This window comes from Amblyomma maculatum, chromosome 3 (assembly GCF_055883805.1).
Source record: "Amblyomma maculatum isolate TAMU_Amacu chromosome 3, ASM5588380v1, whole genome shotgun sequence".
Taxonomy (NCBI): domain Eukaryota; kingdom Metazoa; phylum Arthropoda; class Arachnida; order Ixodida; family Ixodidae; genus Amblyomma; species Amblyomma maculatum.
The window spans coordinates 155370619-155387251 of NC_139346.1; the positions used below are offsets into that span (position 1 = coordinate 155370619).

General features: G+C 43.6%; 1 long non-coding RNA gene across 1 annotated transcript; it reads right to left on the reverse strand.

Annotated features, from left to right (window-relative positions):
- Positions 1–812: 812 nt before the first annotated feature.
- On the reverse strand, positions 813–7121 carry LOC146196541 (uncharacterized). The gene is made up of 4 exons (XR_014705638.1): positions 7039–7121; positions 5854–5919; positions 3203–3307; positions 813–1016 (listed from the first exon to the last, which is right to left on the reverse strand). It is a non-coding gene; the product is annotated as an uncharacterized LOC146196541 (long non-coding RNA).
- Between the last annotated feature and the right edge of the window lie 9512 nt (positions 7122–16633).

The window sequence follows — 16633 nt, forward strand, 5'->3', positions numbered from 1 at the left end:
GTGGGGAATATTTTCTTCTGTCAAGTCTGTAACGCAGGAGGATGTCAGCATACTTCTTGGGTGCATCATAAGTCCTCCGACATCCCTCTAGAAGTGGTGCTCGGTTGATTGGGCGCGTACTGAATGACGGTATATTCGAGTGGCAACAGGTTAGCTTCCGGTTGCTACATTATATGGCACCCAAACCGTGTAAACAGCACATACTCTTTCATACTACTGCCACTGTGCAAGAAAAAAATGAATTTGTGTGCGTTTAATATAGCCGCGTTTTTTAATGCTTTGACGAATTTCACTAAGGTCAAAGGGGCTCTCTAATATCACGCAGCCGCTATTCAAATGCGAAGATGATTGCCTGTCGCGGTTGGTTACCTCCTCATATATGCTGTTACTTTTGGAATACTTTTCAGCTAAATAAGTCACTTCTACTGGAAGCAGAACCTTTGTAGGCTGGAGAATGCAACAGATGCGAAAATTAAGTGACGTCACTACCGGCTGATTTGCAAGCGAACTGAGAAGCCAGCGAAATCATTTCGCGCGGTCCCAGAGTCTATGCTAGACAGCCTTTCACTTCCTAATGAGTTTGTGCCGCCATCAAGCCTATATTATTGAGTGGCAAAAAATGGCTTTCCGGCAAAATTATGGCTTTTTGTTTTTCAAGTCCCAGGTGTTTCTATACTACGAAATCTTGGGCCAAACGTATACTATGTAATAACAAGAGTTGCACTATGTCATGCCAGCCAAGTGGATGCCCGGTAATCACTGTGCAGGAAGTAATTAACCGTCGCAACTGCAGGACAAGCTTGCATTATGCGTAGAGCGGAAATTTTATTTACATTGACGAGCAACGCCATAGTGTCCAGGCGCATTTTTCAGGACTGCTGAACGGAGGTGTACGTGTCGTGGTCACTTCTTGCCAGCTGAACCGTAGCAGTAATTTGGCGGTGCACAGGTTGGACATGCGGCCGAAGACGCCGGCGGATAGTAACAGGAAGAGGCGCACAAGGGACATCTCGGCGCTGTAGTACAAAGCAAAGGAGAGGGGAAAAACAATGCAATGATTAAGAAAGAAATTTTCTTCATCGCATAACTAACGAGCAAATTATCATCGACAAGAAACATCTTTTTGGACCAGGCTATAATACTTAAAGACAGGCGAAAGTTATTCAAACTGACATCTTTATGAGTCTCTTTTTCCGCGGACATTGATACACTATAGAACTAGACGTATTATTCAGCGTTTCCTGTGACTAAGCATTTTAGTTGTTCTTTGTTTCTGGTGGTCAGAGTGTGGGTATTTCTCGGTTGGTCCCGAGACGAAAGCAAGTAAAATATTTACGTTTAAGGTTATGCATTGAATGTCTAGGCGATGTAAACATGTTGTAAATAAAACAAACAAACATAAATATGTATAATTTCCGGTCGTTCATCTCAAAACATTTCACTGTCCATTAGGGAATTCACGAAAGGAAACGCATTTCCATGCTTGGTTGCTCAAAGGAAGAAAAAAACTATGGGCCACGTAGATGTTCGTCGGTCTGCTGGTATTAACTGTTAGCGCAAAAGAAGTTCCAAATCTCGGCAGTTTGCACAGTACTGCAGCACTGCTTAACGCGATCTGGTGCAACGCAACTGCTTCGCATTAAATGCGTCAGCACTACCTCACGATATCCTCACGAACTTATTAGGACCATTCTTTAATCTACACCAGCTACACCAGTGCAGCGAAAATCCATTGTAGGTATAGGAGATTTTCTTCACTGGTGTAGCTGGTGTGGGTTAAACAAATGGCCCTAGCTATGCGAAAGCATTAATAAGTTTAATAAGAAAGCAATATGTCTTTTTGTACTGAATTGTACCACCTGTACGACTTTGGAATGTTTTTCCCACAACACTAATGCCCCTGATAGGGCGCTGTAGGTACCTGAATAAATAAAATAACCTAATAAATTATGTTATGTCGCCAAAACCTGAAGCCAAAGTCTGTCACCAAAACGTGAGCCAAAATGGATTGGTGGTAGTGTTCGTGATAAGAAAATAATGAAAATGAAAACAGAGGTAGTGATAACGTCATTAGTGATAATGAATTATTAAAATTAATTATTCATAAGTAACGTTATGATAAAAAAACTAGTGATAAGGAAATTAAAGAAAAGAAGATCAGCGATAATAAAATTAATGATAAGACAGGTAGTGATAAGGAAATTATTGACAAAAATATGGGATAAGGGTGCTTTATCTCAATTTATTTCCTTGTGTTGTCAGAGTCACGGTTATATTCATCTTTTCGATAAGGATGCTTTCGCATTTCTTTAATGCGAGTTACCGCAGTGATCTCAATTTTTTTCCCCGTGATGCCAAGTCACGGTTATATTCCTCTTTATTTCAGCTCTCGAACTCGCGTCTGCAATTCGGTAACACGTCCTGCCTCTTTTCAACAGACCACTCGTTAAACACCGCCTCTGGCAATGTTTTTGCATCTCTGCGGTGATGACCCACGACAGAGATTTTTAAAATAATTACAGTGCAGAGTTTGTTTGGGACCTGTCAAGCACAATTCTCGAAACTAAGAGGAGTAGAATGCGAGCTTTGTTCGATACCACTTTGGCATCCACATATCATTAAGTCTGCCTCATGGCAATATGTCTCCTGGTTCATTTTCATTGGGCTTGTATTCATTGCACAACAGTTTGGAATCGTCAACTATTTACAGCATGGCCGGTTGTTTATATGCCATGTATCAGTTCAGTTCAGTCGTTCAGTCGTGTCCGACTCTTCGTGATCCTATGGACCATGTCACGCCACGCTTTCCGGTCTCTCACCATCTTCCTAACATCACATAACTTCATCTGCAGTGCCTCGAGGATGCCATCTAACCATCGCGTTCGCTGCCTACCCTTGGAATAATAAAAAGACTGAAAAATAAAAGCGTTCTGCCCATGCATGCTTGTTAGGTAGTAGGAAATGAGTCGTGAAATTTAAGGTTAATCTCACTTACAGTATCAAACCGTATTTTTTTTTTAACTGGCTCCGAAATTCTTCAAAGAAGGCCGGTTAACTGCTTTAAAAGTGTGATGGCAGCGCTGTAAGGCTATGTTATCGCAGATAAGAGCACTTATTAAGAGTATTCAGCACACGGAAGAGCATTGTGTCATAAGCAGGGAGAACACTTTAGTAAATCTGAACTTTGGGGACTGATACTCACGGCAGACGCAGATGCCGCACTCACTGGGATACTCCAGGCCTAGCTCACAAGGGCAACGGCATGGCAAAGACGGCAGACATCCTCCGGCTCCGTCCACAAAAGAGCCTACGGTGAAATTCTTACGTTTATCCAGAGAAGCCTTTTCTTGGTGCATGTTCGTACCGTACTTTGAGTACGCATTACTTAGATACGCTTGTTACACTCACCTGACTCCTTTACATTTTTACCGTTAGCGAGCGTCTGCCAGTTTTTGGGCAGACTGACCGTCGGAAACATCTAGGAGGTTCGTAAGGGCTTCAACTTCAGCCCGACTTGTCTCTCACGTAAAATACCCCCTTTAGGTATACAGATACTTTCTTTCCGTGATAATACGCATAAGGTCCCCCATAGGCTCGTACCCTGTAAAAAAAAAGTGTGTGAAATTACAGGTACTTTAGAGAAATTCTCTGTTCCTCTACAGAAAATAAATGTTATACTCCATTGACGCAAATACGTTCAAGAAAAAAAAAAAACAAACTAATTTCTGTTTTGGGCCCAAAACTCCGCTGGAAGGCAAAACATTGGAGGCAGATATGGTGTCTGCTCCATTTCCTATCGCTAAGTGATTCTTTCTTGAAAAGTAGATGAACGCTAATGGAAGCGAAATGTTATGAACGCGAAGGAGGCGCTGTCTAAGAGCGGCTGCGTAACAACTTTGATACTACAGCAGCTAACTAGTGGCGTCAAATTGAGGTCATTTATTGGCTATGAGCCGATAGTGGGCCAAACCAGAAGGAAGAGTGGCTTCCTGCTATAGTGGAACAGTTATACATGATATCGCTCCTCTGGCTGTTTAGGTGGCTAGACAAGGATTGTTGCGAGGCGAACTTTATGAGTGCCATCGAGTACTGCCCGCGCCGACACACAGATATCCGTGTGAAAGTGGTAAGGTTTTCGCTTTAAAATTGGTGTTCATTGACAGCAAGTGGAGCTTTATGTAATATGATTGTTTTACAAGCAGAAAAACGTGTGAAATGACCGAAGAATATAATATATTTATACATCGCTATATTATATGCAAGGAGAGAAGAAAAAAAAAAACCGTGAAATGAGAGAAAAGTAAAAAAAAAAAGACAACGTAGTATAACAGAGAATTTTAAGAAACTTTTCTGTTAACTGAAGACAGAAACAAACTAAAATAAAAAAAATAATAAAACAAAAACAGAAAACATAGAAAACAGAAGAAAAGTCTTATATTTTTCAAGAAAAAAAATTAACAGTGTAGGAAAGAAGCGGCTTTTTCCTTTCAGAGAACCCCTTACAGCCAATGGCATCGACCGATTTTTATGTAAGAGACTAGTCTAGTTAAGCCATAGTGAACCCCTCATCATCTCTGTCTCCCCTTGCACTGTCATGCGTACAGGTCCAAGGCGTTCCAAGGTAATTACGACGTTATGGGGATCGGTCGATGACACGGCTGCAGGGAGATCTTTCTAGGGCAACAGCCGCTTTTTTTTTTAGTTGTATTTCTTGGGCCTTTATCTAGTGTTCACATTCTTTAGTGTGTAAAAAGCACCCTGCAAAACTTGGGCTTCGAATAACCTTTCCCGCGAAGCTTTGGAGTAACCTCGATTTTTGAAAAAAGCACGAGAGCAATGCTGCGCACACAGTCGCAAATAATCGAGTTGTTTAGAAAGCTAGTAGAAAGAAGATAAAACTATAGGTGGGCGCTAAATAGCTCCACTCTATACAATGCTTCTGAACAAGTGGGAGCGTCGTATAGAACGGTAGCAGAAGGAAATGCTATTAAATACCTGACAAAGTATTACTTCTCAGTTGACGCGCAGCAGTAGCGTTTTTTTCTTTAAGCTGCTCGTAAAAAAAAAAAAAAAAAAAAAAAAAAAAAAAAAAAAAAGAGAGAGAGAGAGAGAGAGAGAGAGAAAAAGAAATTTTGTTTAAGCTTTAAATAAAGCTTCAAAAATATTTCGGGGGCGCGTCCTGACACCGAAACACCCGCCTGCTGCCCCTGGCGTCCCTGAAACCCAGGATGCTACTTTTTTCACCTTTTTATTACTGCCACTTGATTGACAGAAGCATACGTCACTGCTAGCGGTCGTTGCGAAAAGCCTCGTTATGCATTTCCATGTAGTGCTATTGAGCGCTTCGCACCTACCACGGGGCTGCCCTTGTTTTTACTCGTAAGCGTGCTGGAATTTCGGTTGTCAACTGATGTGCGAGAATGGCCCACAACTCCGGTACACTTGACAACTAATAGCAGCCCGTGGAAGCGTCGCTTGTGTGTTTACCAATAGGGCATACAAGGCTTCAAAAGCTACCTTTTTTTTTTCTTTTTTTTTTTACTGACGGTATCTGCTAGTGTTGCCTTCTCTTTTCTTCCCTCTTTCAGCATGTTTTTTTAGCTGTCACCAGCCTAAATACGTGTCAAAAAAAAAAAAAAGCTCCGCAAAAGCTACTTATTCTATGCTTTTGATATCTTCCGTCTTCATATGCGGTAGAAGCAATAAGCAATTAACTCTCGTCGCAAGCGCTGTTTGCAGCGTAACAGTCATCTCTTTCTAACAAGAGTTTCTTGCGAGGGACGTAGGACCGGAGACAGCAAATAAAGCCTGCACTGCTGGCGCAGCTCCCGTTTGACATATTTGCAGACTCACCTGAAGCTGCTTCGCAGTAGTGAACCAAGAGGGCGATGGCGAGTACTGCCTTGACCGACATCGTTCCTGCAAATGGAACACGTACGCAGCTGCAAAAGAATAAGTTTCCAGCCGCTCGAACGGAAGACGCGTCAGCAAACCAAACTCCCGTGCTTCCTGCGGTGCACAAAGTTCACTGTGGCGACCGGGCGCGGCGAGTGCTCACCTAAGCTATTGCGAATCTCGGCTCTATTGCAGAGACCTCCATATGGAGGGCTTAGCTAGATTTACTCTTTACTTTGACCGTGTGCAGGCTGCAGTATTTGAACGCAGTTTACAAGAGCGATATATAGGGTAAAACTGCCATTTTTAATGATAAAGGAATATATGAGACCATTTCAAAAGTGCCATGTTGAAATTTACTGCTGCAAAGATCAAGTGAAGGTAGCACGAGCCGATGAAAATGGGTTGTTAAACCATCACAGTAAGTTGCCTAGGGCTACACTGAATTCGCCATTACACACTGTAAACATGAGCCGATGAAAATGGGCTGTTAAGCCGTCATAGTAAATTGGTATTATATATTCGCCATTACACAAACATGAGCCGATGAAATAGGGTTGTTAAGCCGTCATAGTAAATTGCATTAGGCTGCTCTTACTTTGCCATTACACAGTATAAACATCGTGTACTATATAGGGAAAAATTCTCCATTACACGCTATAACAGGCATGTGCTCATAGGTGCCACGTCTTCCAACGATTACCTCGTTTGACCACTACAGGTTAGGTCGTTTAAGCCCGACTTGGACTTTCACAAGTTTCCCCGGTGCGATTTAATCGTCGACGACCTGTACGTAGCTAAAGTTCGAATGTGCACATAAGCTACACTACACTGCATGCAATAGCAAACACCCCTTCGGCCCACTCAGCGTGATTTGATCAGGTATAGCGTGCGCTACTTTCGTAACAGAACAGCGTCTGAATGCATACGCTCGCAGTAAAGCTTCCTCCGCGTCTGGGTTCGATCCCGGATGCAGCGGTCACGTTTTGAGGGAAGCAAAACGAAAGGCGCCCTTGTACTGTGCGATGTCAGTGCGCATCAAGTAACCCATCTCGTTTGAAGTTATCCGAAGCCCTCCATGGCGTCCCTCACGGCTGGAGCCGCTTCGGGGTGTTATACGCCACAAACCAAACCAAACCTTACCTTCAGAGTCTTTGGCTGCAGCAGCAATACGTAGAGATTGCAGACTGGTTCGAGCTACGATGCAAGAACGTGCGTGAGCTGCGCGCTTTTAACCGCGCACTGGCCCTTTGTGACGTGACCTCCGACGAGCATGACGAGTCCTCCTTCCGTACCTATCTACCTCGGCATCCGCCTCAGTAAACACGCGCAAAACTGAAGTTTAACAACACGTGTGACACACTTTCACTGCTCAAAGGTCCGCTATGTGTCTGCACGTGGAGGGGTTTCGGGTCAGTGTTTTAGCCGGAAATTGTTTATTTTTACTTCCCAGAAATCCATGGATGATAAAAATGTGCTCAGCGTGTTGACAAGGAAAATAAGGGGTCAGCAGATGTAACGTTCACACTAAAGCCGACGAATTTATCAGGATGGCTAGAGAGGGATTCGGCAGGCAGTGTACGGTTCCCCTACTCTAGCATGATTGGTCAAAGTATACCCTGACAATTGCTGTGACCGCTGCTAGCTCTCTGTGGCTTACTTATAATGACAGCCCTCTCATTGAAAAAAAAAAAAAACACATAACGGTGCGCGCATGTGGCGTATGTTGCACTCGATGAACGATGCATACGATAGACTGTAGGGGTGATTTCCATGGCTCTTTTGTTTGTTTTTTTGTTTTCACCTGGGAGTAAATAAAAATTAAGAGAATTGAAAACCAGTGCCGTTTCCGTTTAGGATAATAGCACGTGCATAGAGTGTGCATCTCCAATTGTTTCTAGTTTTTTTTTTTTTTTTTTTTTTTACTTGTGTTGACCAAAGGACACGCCATGTCGGCTGCGACTGTCAGCTGAGGCTGCCACGTGGCTCGGCAGACTCCATTAGATTCGCCAGTTTTTACTTGGCCATTTTCTTTTGGCTTCGATGTCTGCAGTTACAGTGCTGGTATTGCTGATACTATGCGAGCTGCGATAATTCTAGAGCAATAGCTTTATGATGCCTTTAATTTTGTGTAAAGGGCAGGGTAAGGTCATCACCGCAAAAAGCGACTTGATTATGTGCCCAGGTTCTCATACATAGGGCTCCCACGGGCTACGCAGTCACCGCAGATGTAATTGCCAAATGGCTGTCGAATGCAAGGCCCAGGCACAATGATCTCGCAGCTAAGCTAAAAGACCGGCATGATTGCGACGAAAACGTAGCCGCAGTTCTATGCAGAAAATGCAACATGGACGCCCGCCCAACGGTGCAACACATGTTGTGAGGCTGCCCTGGCTACCACGACATCACAAAAAGACGCCTTCCAGTCCATATGACCACATTAAGTGATTGAACAACACCCGGCAACGATGACGCTCGAGCTCGACCCACGCTGCTATCCCTCTGAGAGTTTGCACGTGAGGCAGGCATTGACGTCGAAATGTGAGCTCGCTGACCCCACTACCCCTCTCCCTTGAACAAGCCTTCGTGCCTACTCCATTTATTATTAAAGATTACTCACATCGGTTGACATACTCCCAATAACCAGTATATCACAATCTGGCTCTCCGAATAGGCCGAAATCGATTGCCACGCTATCAGCAGCGTTCAATCAAACGGTTCCTATGCTGAATATAGCCCACTGGGCCTCTCAGGGCGCCTCCTAAAATACAACTCTCCCTTGTGTATAATTTAGTTGTGTTCACAGCAATGCCTATAGAGCCCAACCCAGAGGATGTCATTAGTGGCGAGGATGTCATTAGAGGACGATTGTATAGTGGCGAGTTGTCGGGAGGGTGTTAAGTAATATTTTAAACTTAACACCCTCCCGACAACTCGCCACTATATAATCGTATCCACAGAAAGTCTATATATAACTTGTACGTGTCTGGCTTACCTACAGTTGCTCTAACGGCACCCCATCGAGTCTTCCGACAAACGGACGTAGCCATTTAATGGATCGAACGCTATTTACATATTCTTTCTATGCTATACCGTCAACCTTACAACAGTTTACTTAGTTTCTATTAAAATACTTTATAACAGTTCTACCAGCATCTATATCAATCGTAAAAAACATCATGGCAACGCTTTTTCAAAATTAGTAATACGATTGGTAGAATCTAACAGTCCTGTTGGGCTAAGCTCACTGAATTGCTTGCGTTCAAATCTCTCACGGGGATGGCACATGACTGCAACTTTTTATTTAACGCGACGGCGTTAGAAGCCCTTTTACCAGACAATCCGAAGTCGGCGTGGTGAGCTAAAATCACGAGCATGACGCTGACAGGTAGTAGCTGGCAGCTGGCATGGCCTAGCACTAATTGGACGTAGGGTTGTCGGACGTTAAGTTTGGCAGGAGCTGCCAACTTGGGTCTCTCCTACCATGTGAGAAAGTGATATCTGAATCCGCCTGTCAAGGCCCTTGGGCTCTGATTCAGACATGTTACCCTTAGGCCACTCAAAACGTTAAAAACGGGGCATTATATGTTGGGTGGTAGCCTACGCTATCGATTCATACCCTTAAAGGAGCAGCTTAAGTGTCCCCCATAGTTTTATATTTAGTTTTAGTGGGGAACTTGCCTGACTCGAAAAGGATTATTCTTAAATTAGCAACGCATGTAGCCATGCTGGCACTTGAGATCTCTTTAAAGCTATCAATTATCTCAAAGGTCAGAATAATGCTTCTTCTATCCTCCACAGATATTTTGAGATTTGGGGCCGTCGTAGCTGCCTGACTCAGAAGCAGACCCTGTGGCCTGGAAACTTTTGACTGCACCTTTTCATACCCCGCACAGCAATTCTTTTTTTCTTCCGCTGTTCATATTCTGGTATTCGCCACGATAATCTCATGATAAAGCTTGGTGGGGGGCAAATGTCTAGCAAACATATCGTGCCGACAAGGACACGACGGTTTACGAATTAACTGCGGGCGACAAAAGCCGGCTGATTCATTGGAGCCCTGTCTCGCTATAGCCGATAAGGAAAGTACCTTGAACTGATGAGTGGTATGACAAAGCGTTGAGCCAGAAGAGGTTGTACCGAGTGCTACACAGGCTGGTCTTCAGTCTGCGCGGCGATCGTGTTGCTGGTGCACTCGACATGCTTAATTTGCACGAAGCTTTACTGAATTTTAGGCTTAAGATTTTCATAAATCCAAATCCTTAATATCTTCTGTATGACTTCCCTTAAAACACTACTCCGCAGTTTGGATGCGTTAATGATTCTTTTTAGCTTTTTTTGTGAAAAACAAAATGTGTCGCATCAAATACCCTGAACATACTTCCCTTCAACACTTCCCAGTTCTTAAGCAATTGAATAACTATATTTGATGCAATGTCTATTTCATTCCATTCACTTTTTGTATTTAAATATCCGTCTTTCGGTACCTGTAATGATTAAATATTTTCTGATTATGATGTTCTACAGAAAGGTGTCGATGCTTTTTCTTTGTGAGAAAGATGGATGGTTTCCACAATAAGAAAAAATTATATGGGCTTCATCTGTTACTACGAGTGACACATCACGACGCCACGTTCATCGCACTTTATTTCGCCTTAGTCTCAGCATACATGATTACCTGAAAAGTAAAATAAGTGCCCAGCGGAGTAATAAGGCCAGGCTAACGAAATCACCCCTGACCTACAGGATCAATTTTAGTAAGCATTTTGGCAACACTGTGCGCGCCCTGTGGCGCAGCAGCGTTTGGCCTCCAGTGTAAGCGAGAAGATTCATGGCGTTCACTTCTTGCCAGTGCTGCCATAACAGTACGAGGCTGGTGCACACCGCGGGCACGAAGCGGAGGAGGTGGGCGGGTAGTAGCAGGCCGAGCTGCAGATCGGGCACTTGGGTGCTGCAAAGAAGAGAGCGAGGAATAAACACTACTTTTTTTTTCAAAGGACCATATAATATCAATTACTCATGCACTTGTATAAAAGACTAACCTACGCACAGAAATACACAGAATCCCATGTGAGTCTATCGGTGCTCGCGTTGCTCCCTGTCATATACTGATTGTCATCTACTACTGGTGGCCACTTATTGAAACTACTGGTAGTCAAAACTGTTTACCGTGCATACAAATATTCCGTTTGGTGCTCTACTGCTCGAGTATATTGGCGTAATGAGTGGCTAGTAGTGTTAGCAAAGGGAACATGGCCAAGCCGCGTGAAACATGGGACTTTTATAATAATTTACCAACATTGGAGGGTCACATTTGGAGGGTCAAATTCTAAAGTTAAAGCTCAGCTACTTTGGTCATCTGATGAGAAGGGAGGAGTCGTTGGAGAAAGATTTGATGTTGGGAAAGGTTGAGGGTCGCCGGAAAAGGGGTAGGCAGCGAACGCGATGGTTAGATGGCATCCTCGAGGCACTGCAGATGAAGTTATGTGATGTTAGGAAGATAGTGAGAGACTGGAAAGCGTGGCGTGACATGGTCCTTAGGGTCACGAAGAGTCGGACACGACTGAACGACTGAACTGACCAACATTGCAGGTTCTCCAGCGTGATTCTTAAAGGGAGCTGTGGATGACGTCAGCAGTAGTGCTCAGACTGTGAGAGTGCAGATGGTTCCCCTGCTTCCGATTTGGCCGCGAGCAAAGTCCGTCTAAGCATGCGTAAAATGCCGCTAACATTTTTCTCCACAGAATATAAACCCTAAATACTAGAAGCAATGTATATATATGTAACCTTCATCGTGCAGAAAAATTTGAAAGTCCGTCATGTACAGGAGTTTTTTCTTTTTTTTTTTTTTTTCAAAAAGGGGTAGTTTTGCAGGCGGAATTTAACAACCATAGAGTGCCCAACAATTCTATACAAGGGCATGTTTTCAAAGGGGAGCTGTTTTTGAACGCAAGATTTTCGTACTCATGGGAAGATTGGACTATTCATACCGATATGCTAATAATAGTATCATATTATTCCATACTGTCTCTCAATTATTGTGTAAAACAATCCTCATTGCTTCTATGTAGCTGACGTAACTACATTCGGGGCGAGCGCAAAGATAGCTTTAATAAATAAAAATTTAGTTGTTTCTCGGCGAACGACTGGATTATTCTCATCAATATTTCCATAAATGTTTCTTACAGTATTCTACAGCTTCCTCCAAATTATAAGCATATGTCACAGAAATTATGTCACAATTATGTCACATAAAGGCGCACTTTGTTCATGCGTAAGTCCCGTATGACGGTGGCTCTTCTTTTTCGGTGAGATTTTGCTTGCAGCTATTGCAACGTAGTTTTGGTGTTGTCACGGCTACAGTTCGATGCAAGGCTATTTTTCTTTCTTTTAGCGCCAAAGCCTCCCCTTCACGTTTTAAATCCTACTTTCATTTACCAAATGCAATAGAAATTTCTTGAAGCACCCGCACTAGAATTTCGATGTTACGAATTCGATAAATAAGACAACATAACTAGAATATCTAGAGATTAAGAATAGAGCAAATTTGGCTTAGAAAGTTAAACAAGTAGTCACAACAGACACTGTCTAGGATCGCGTCAACGGCTTACAAGAAATATATGCGTGCACTTTAACGAGAAGACTACAGGTACCGACAGTGCCAATTCGATAGGGTGAGTTTGCTCTACTCACGCTACAAAAAAGTGATACTCCGACGACATATACACCTCCAGACATCTTGGAGGCGCGAGTGAGCGGTTATTTATATAGGCGGCAGTTATTGTTGCAGTGCAGAAAGGTTGTACGTCCCGTACAACCCATATGTACTTTTGCAAAAAGCGTTTTTCATTTTGTCATCCACCCTTATGCGGTCACTCATCGCCGCTTCTGGAAATATAAATCCCTGCATCTGCTGAACTTCCGCCTTCTTTTTGCTGAGTGCCCCCTCGCTGTCCTATCCAAGTGAAGCGTATAGCATTGAAGCGCAAGCGCAATGACCGTTTGTTCAACAGTCTCCACCGGATACACTTGTCAAGCCGCCAGTCAAACCACGAGATTAACTCGTCGTGTATTATGTTTTCAGGCCCGTTTTATTTCGTCGTAAAACTTTGCGCAGGAGGTAACCAAGAAGACAACGTGCCTTCAAAACACACGGGACGCGGTTGCTTTTATTGAAGCGATAGCTTTACTACGTGATGTAAAGTGAAGGTCTCCGTGCACAGAAATACGACCTTGAAGTGAACCAGAGGTCAAACCACGAAACACTTGTGGCTTCGCTAAGGTCTCAAACCCCACGGTAGCAAAGGTCAAGGTCAAAGGTCAACGTGAAAGGTCAAAGCGATGAATTATGACGTGGGCATATGATTTCGTGTAACATGATAGTTGACCTCACATTGGAACTGAGTATATAAAGAGGAAGGCGCAGCGCGCCAGGCCATTACTGCAGAATGGAGCCCGAGGATAAAGACACGAATGAAGCTATCGCTTGCACACTAGGTTTAACGTAGCTAAACAACCAGCGATTTTTTTTTTCTTCTTTAGTGCCAGTGCTTGGCTGAATACGCCAAGCACAGTGTGCACACGCGGATTTGTTTATATATTTACTTCAAATTTGTAAGTGCTTACAAGTAGATTATTCCTTTGCTCTGGGCTCGTTACTATTATTCTGGTAGCCTTATTCTCCTTATTCCGCCTTATTACTTATTCGGAGCGAAACGCGGAATGTCATCTTGTATTCGCCGCCTGAGGGCCACGTATGGTCACAATGACTCTCTGATGTTGTTTATCCGCCAACGTATCACGCGCGCGCAGGTTCTGGTTAGCGAAGGGCCAGCTAGTATAGCGAGGTGACATCGATTTAATAAATTCACACACTTTATTGTAAAATCGCATAATCACTTACTCACTCACAAAAAATAACACATATTGCACGTGTATACAGCACACGTCTAAAAGCAACTATAACCTCCAAGAATACAAGTATTGCAAGTTATTTTCAGAACGGCGAAGGAAGTTTATAAGTGGGGAAAAGACTCCTCAGTAATTCAAACATTGGAAGGTGGCCAGATAACTTTAAAAGCTAAAAGTTAGAAGGTGGCCAGATAAGCAAAAACCTTTTTCACTCTGCGTTTTGCCGCTCCAGTGAGTCCCTCGTTGTCACAAATTATCTTCAGTGTGCGATTGGCTCAAAATTTGTTACGCTCTAAAAACAGGTGGCAGAAAGTATACGGTGATTTCTTCCTTTTATTCCCAGCCCTGTAGGTATTCTTCCTTTTTTTTTTAATTTAGCAGCGCAGAACAGAAGACATGAGGCCAAGCTCCATGAGCACCATACGAAGAAATTCGCGGTACACAGTGAGGGTATCTTTCGTTGCAGTGTACTGCGTTCTTGAGCTGTTCGTCGTTACAAGACGAAAAAAAAAGAAAAAGAAAAAAACGACACCGTGTGTGCGCGCCTATGAAGTAAAGCCATATGTAAACCGTGTCAAACGGGTTAAATCAGGCTGCTGCGGAAAGAAGTGCATTGCGCGCTCTTGTATAGAGAAAGGTTGCATGCCAAGGTCGCATATCGAAGTCGCATATCCTCCAAACATCAAGTACCAGGCGAGTTTGATGTGACTGCGTGTATTCGCTGCAATACTCACGACAGACACAGATCCCGCAGTTGCTGGGGTACTCGAGGCCCAGCTCACACGGGCAACGGCACGGCAGTGATGGCAGGCAACCGCCCGCTACGTAAATGGCCACAGGTCACAAGATTAGTGAAGTGATCCTTGGATAAAAACAATTAGATTTCGCGCACAGCAGAACAAGATGTCAATCCCTTGTACCCGTAATGCGTAATGAGTGAACACAGCTAGTAAACGGTCACTGTACGTCATGCGCGCGGTGGCTGTCACCTACCGATCTGAACAACAGCCGGCATATTGATCAACGATTCAAGTTTATCATAAGCACGGTGATGTTTTAAAGGAACCGTTGAGTATACAGTCCGCGTCTGATCTTAAATTTCTTTGTTGCCTCTTTTCATGCATCCGACCCTATGCCTGACACATGTTGTCGTTAGTATTTTATGCCAACTAAAAACTTTACTCACGACAGATAGTTCATAAACTTAAAAAAGGTTTGTTGCAATACAAATGAAATTTACAGATTGTATTAATGCGCTATAAGCGATGTTTGACACCCCTTTTGCGGCCGATCTTGAACTGGATTATTTTTAGGGAAGACTGCACATCCTGTTTACGCTACATATTATAAACTCCTGTTTTTAAAGCCAGTTCTTTGCAATTTCACACGCACCCAATACACGGTAGGTATGTTTTTATTAACAATGAGATGTCATTATTTTCGCGTATGTACTTCCCGTTATAAAACTGCAACTCCAACTCACGATAGGCACTTCGAGGAGGTTTACATGAACAGTCAGTCCCGGATGCATCAAAGTAAAATCGTTTGCGAAACCGTTCAAGACATCTATAATTGCACATACACAATATTGCAATGGCCATGCTTATCTGCAGCTTAGCACCAAGAATTCAGGATATAACGACAGAGATGAGATGGCTGCACAGCATGAAGAGCACTCAACAAGAGCTGAGGGGGAGTCACAGTTCGCAAGCCGAGCCAAAATTTCGACAAAGGAAATTGTCTACTTCTGGGCCAAGACGAATACAAGACGTCCACACGAAGACAAGTCCCCTTGTAGAAACGTTGGTTCAGTTTGCGAACTGAGGCTCCAGCTCAATCATTGCTCAGCAGCAAGAATTCTAAGCAGCCTATCCTGTAGAGACAAGTCACCAGTTAGAGTGTACTCTCGTCTCAGCCCTCACTGGAATGTTGCTACGCGCCTGGCCTGCTTTGCATCGAAGCCGCAGCGGATGGGGCTTCGAAACTAGTCGCCGCCTACCGCATGAGGCCGAATCCTGTTACAAGTACAATTTAAGTAAAATAGCACCTTATTAACGTTTAGGCGTGGTTAGGTTCCTTAAAGCACTTGGCAGCAAACCAGGTCAAGCGAAAGCCACTGGTAGACTCTGTTCAGCTAGGTTGACTTCACCGGGCAAATGTTTAGCGGTCATTGGCTCCACCGCGTAATAGCTATGTCGTGTGGAAAAGGTGCGCCCCATACCAAACGCCATGCGGAACCTCCTCGTCACGCTGTTTTACAACGTCTTCCTGAGGCGAGTGCTGGGTCAGCAAGTGTCCAAATCAGAGTAGCTGGCCCGGTTCCACTCGCGAAAAATGAGCGCTGCAATACCGTTCCTACGATACTGAATGTTCCGCTGGACAATAGTCCGATAACTGCAAGCAGTATGACTATAGTTCTTAGGGAGAATTTTAAGAGGATTTTATTTTTTTACAGTTAGGTATAAACAATGATTCTTTAATTCTTGGCGTAATGAATCCTCAATCGACAATAATCAGATGCTGCTAAGTCCAAAGCTCAGCTATTGAGCGTTGTTGCAAGGGTGACTCAAGAAAGTGTGCTTTATTGCAAAGCATTATCGCGGTAACGGAGGCACCACACTATTATTAACCGATGCTTGCCATAATCACTATATGTATAGCTCCTAGTTTTCTGTAAATACTGTGAGTTTAAAGCACCTTTCGCAAAATTACGGGAAAGCAACGAGTAGGATTTTTTTTTGTTCTTTTTTTAACGTCCAATTTACAGTACCACACCCCGCATTACTTCCACCGGAGTGAAGAAACATCCCATCTGCAGTGAGGCCAT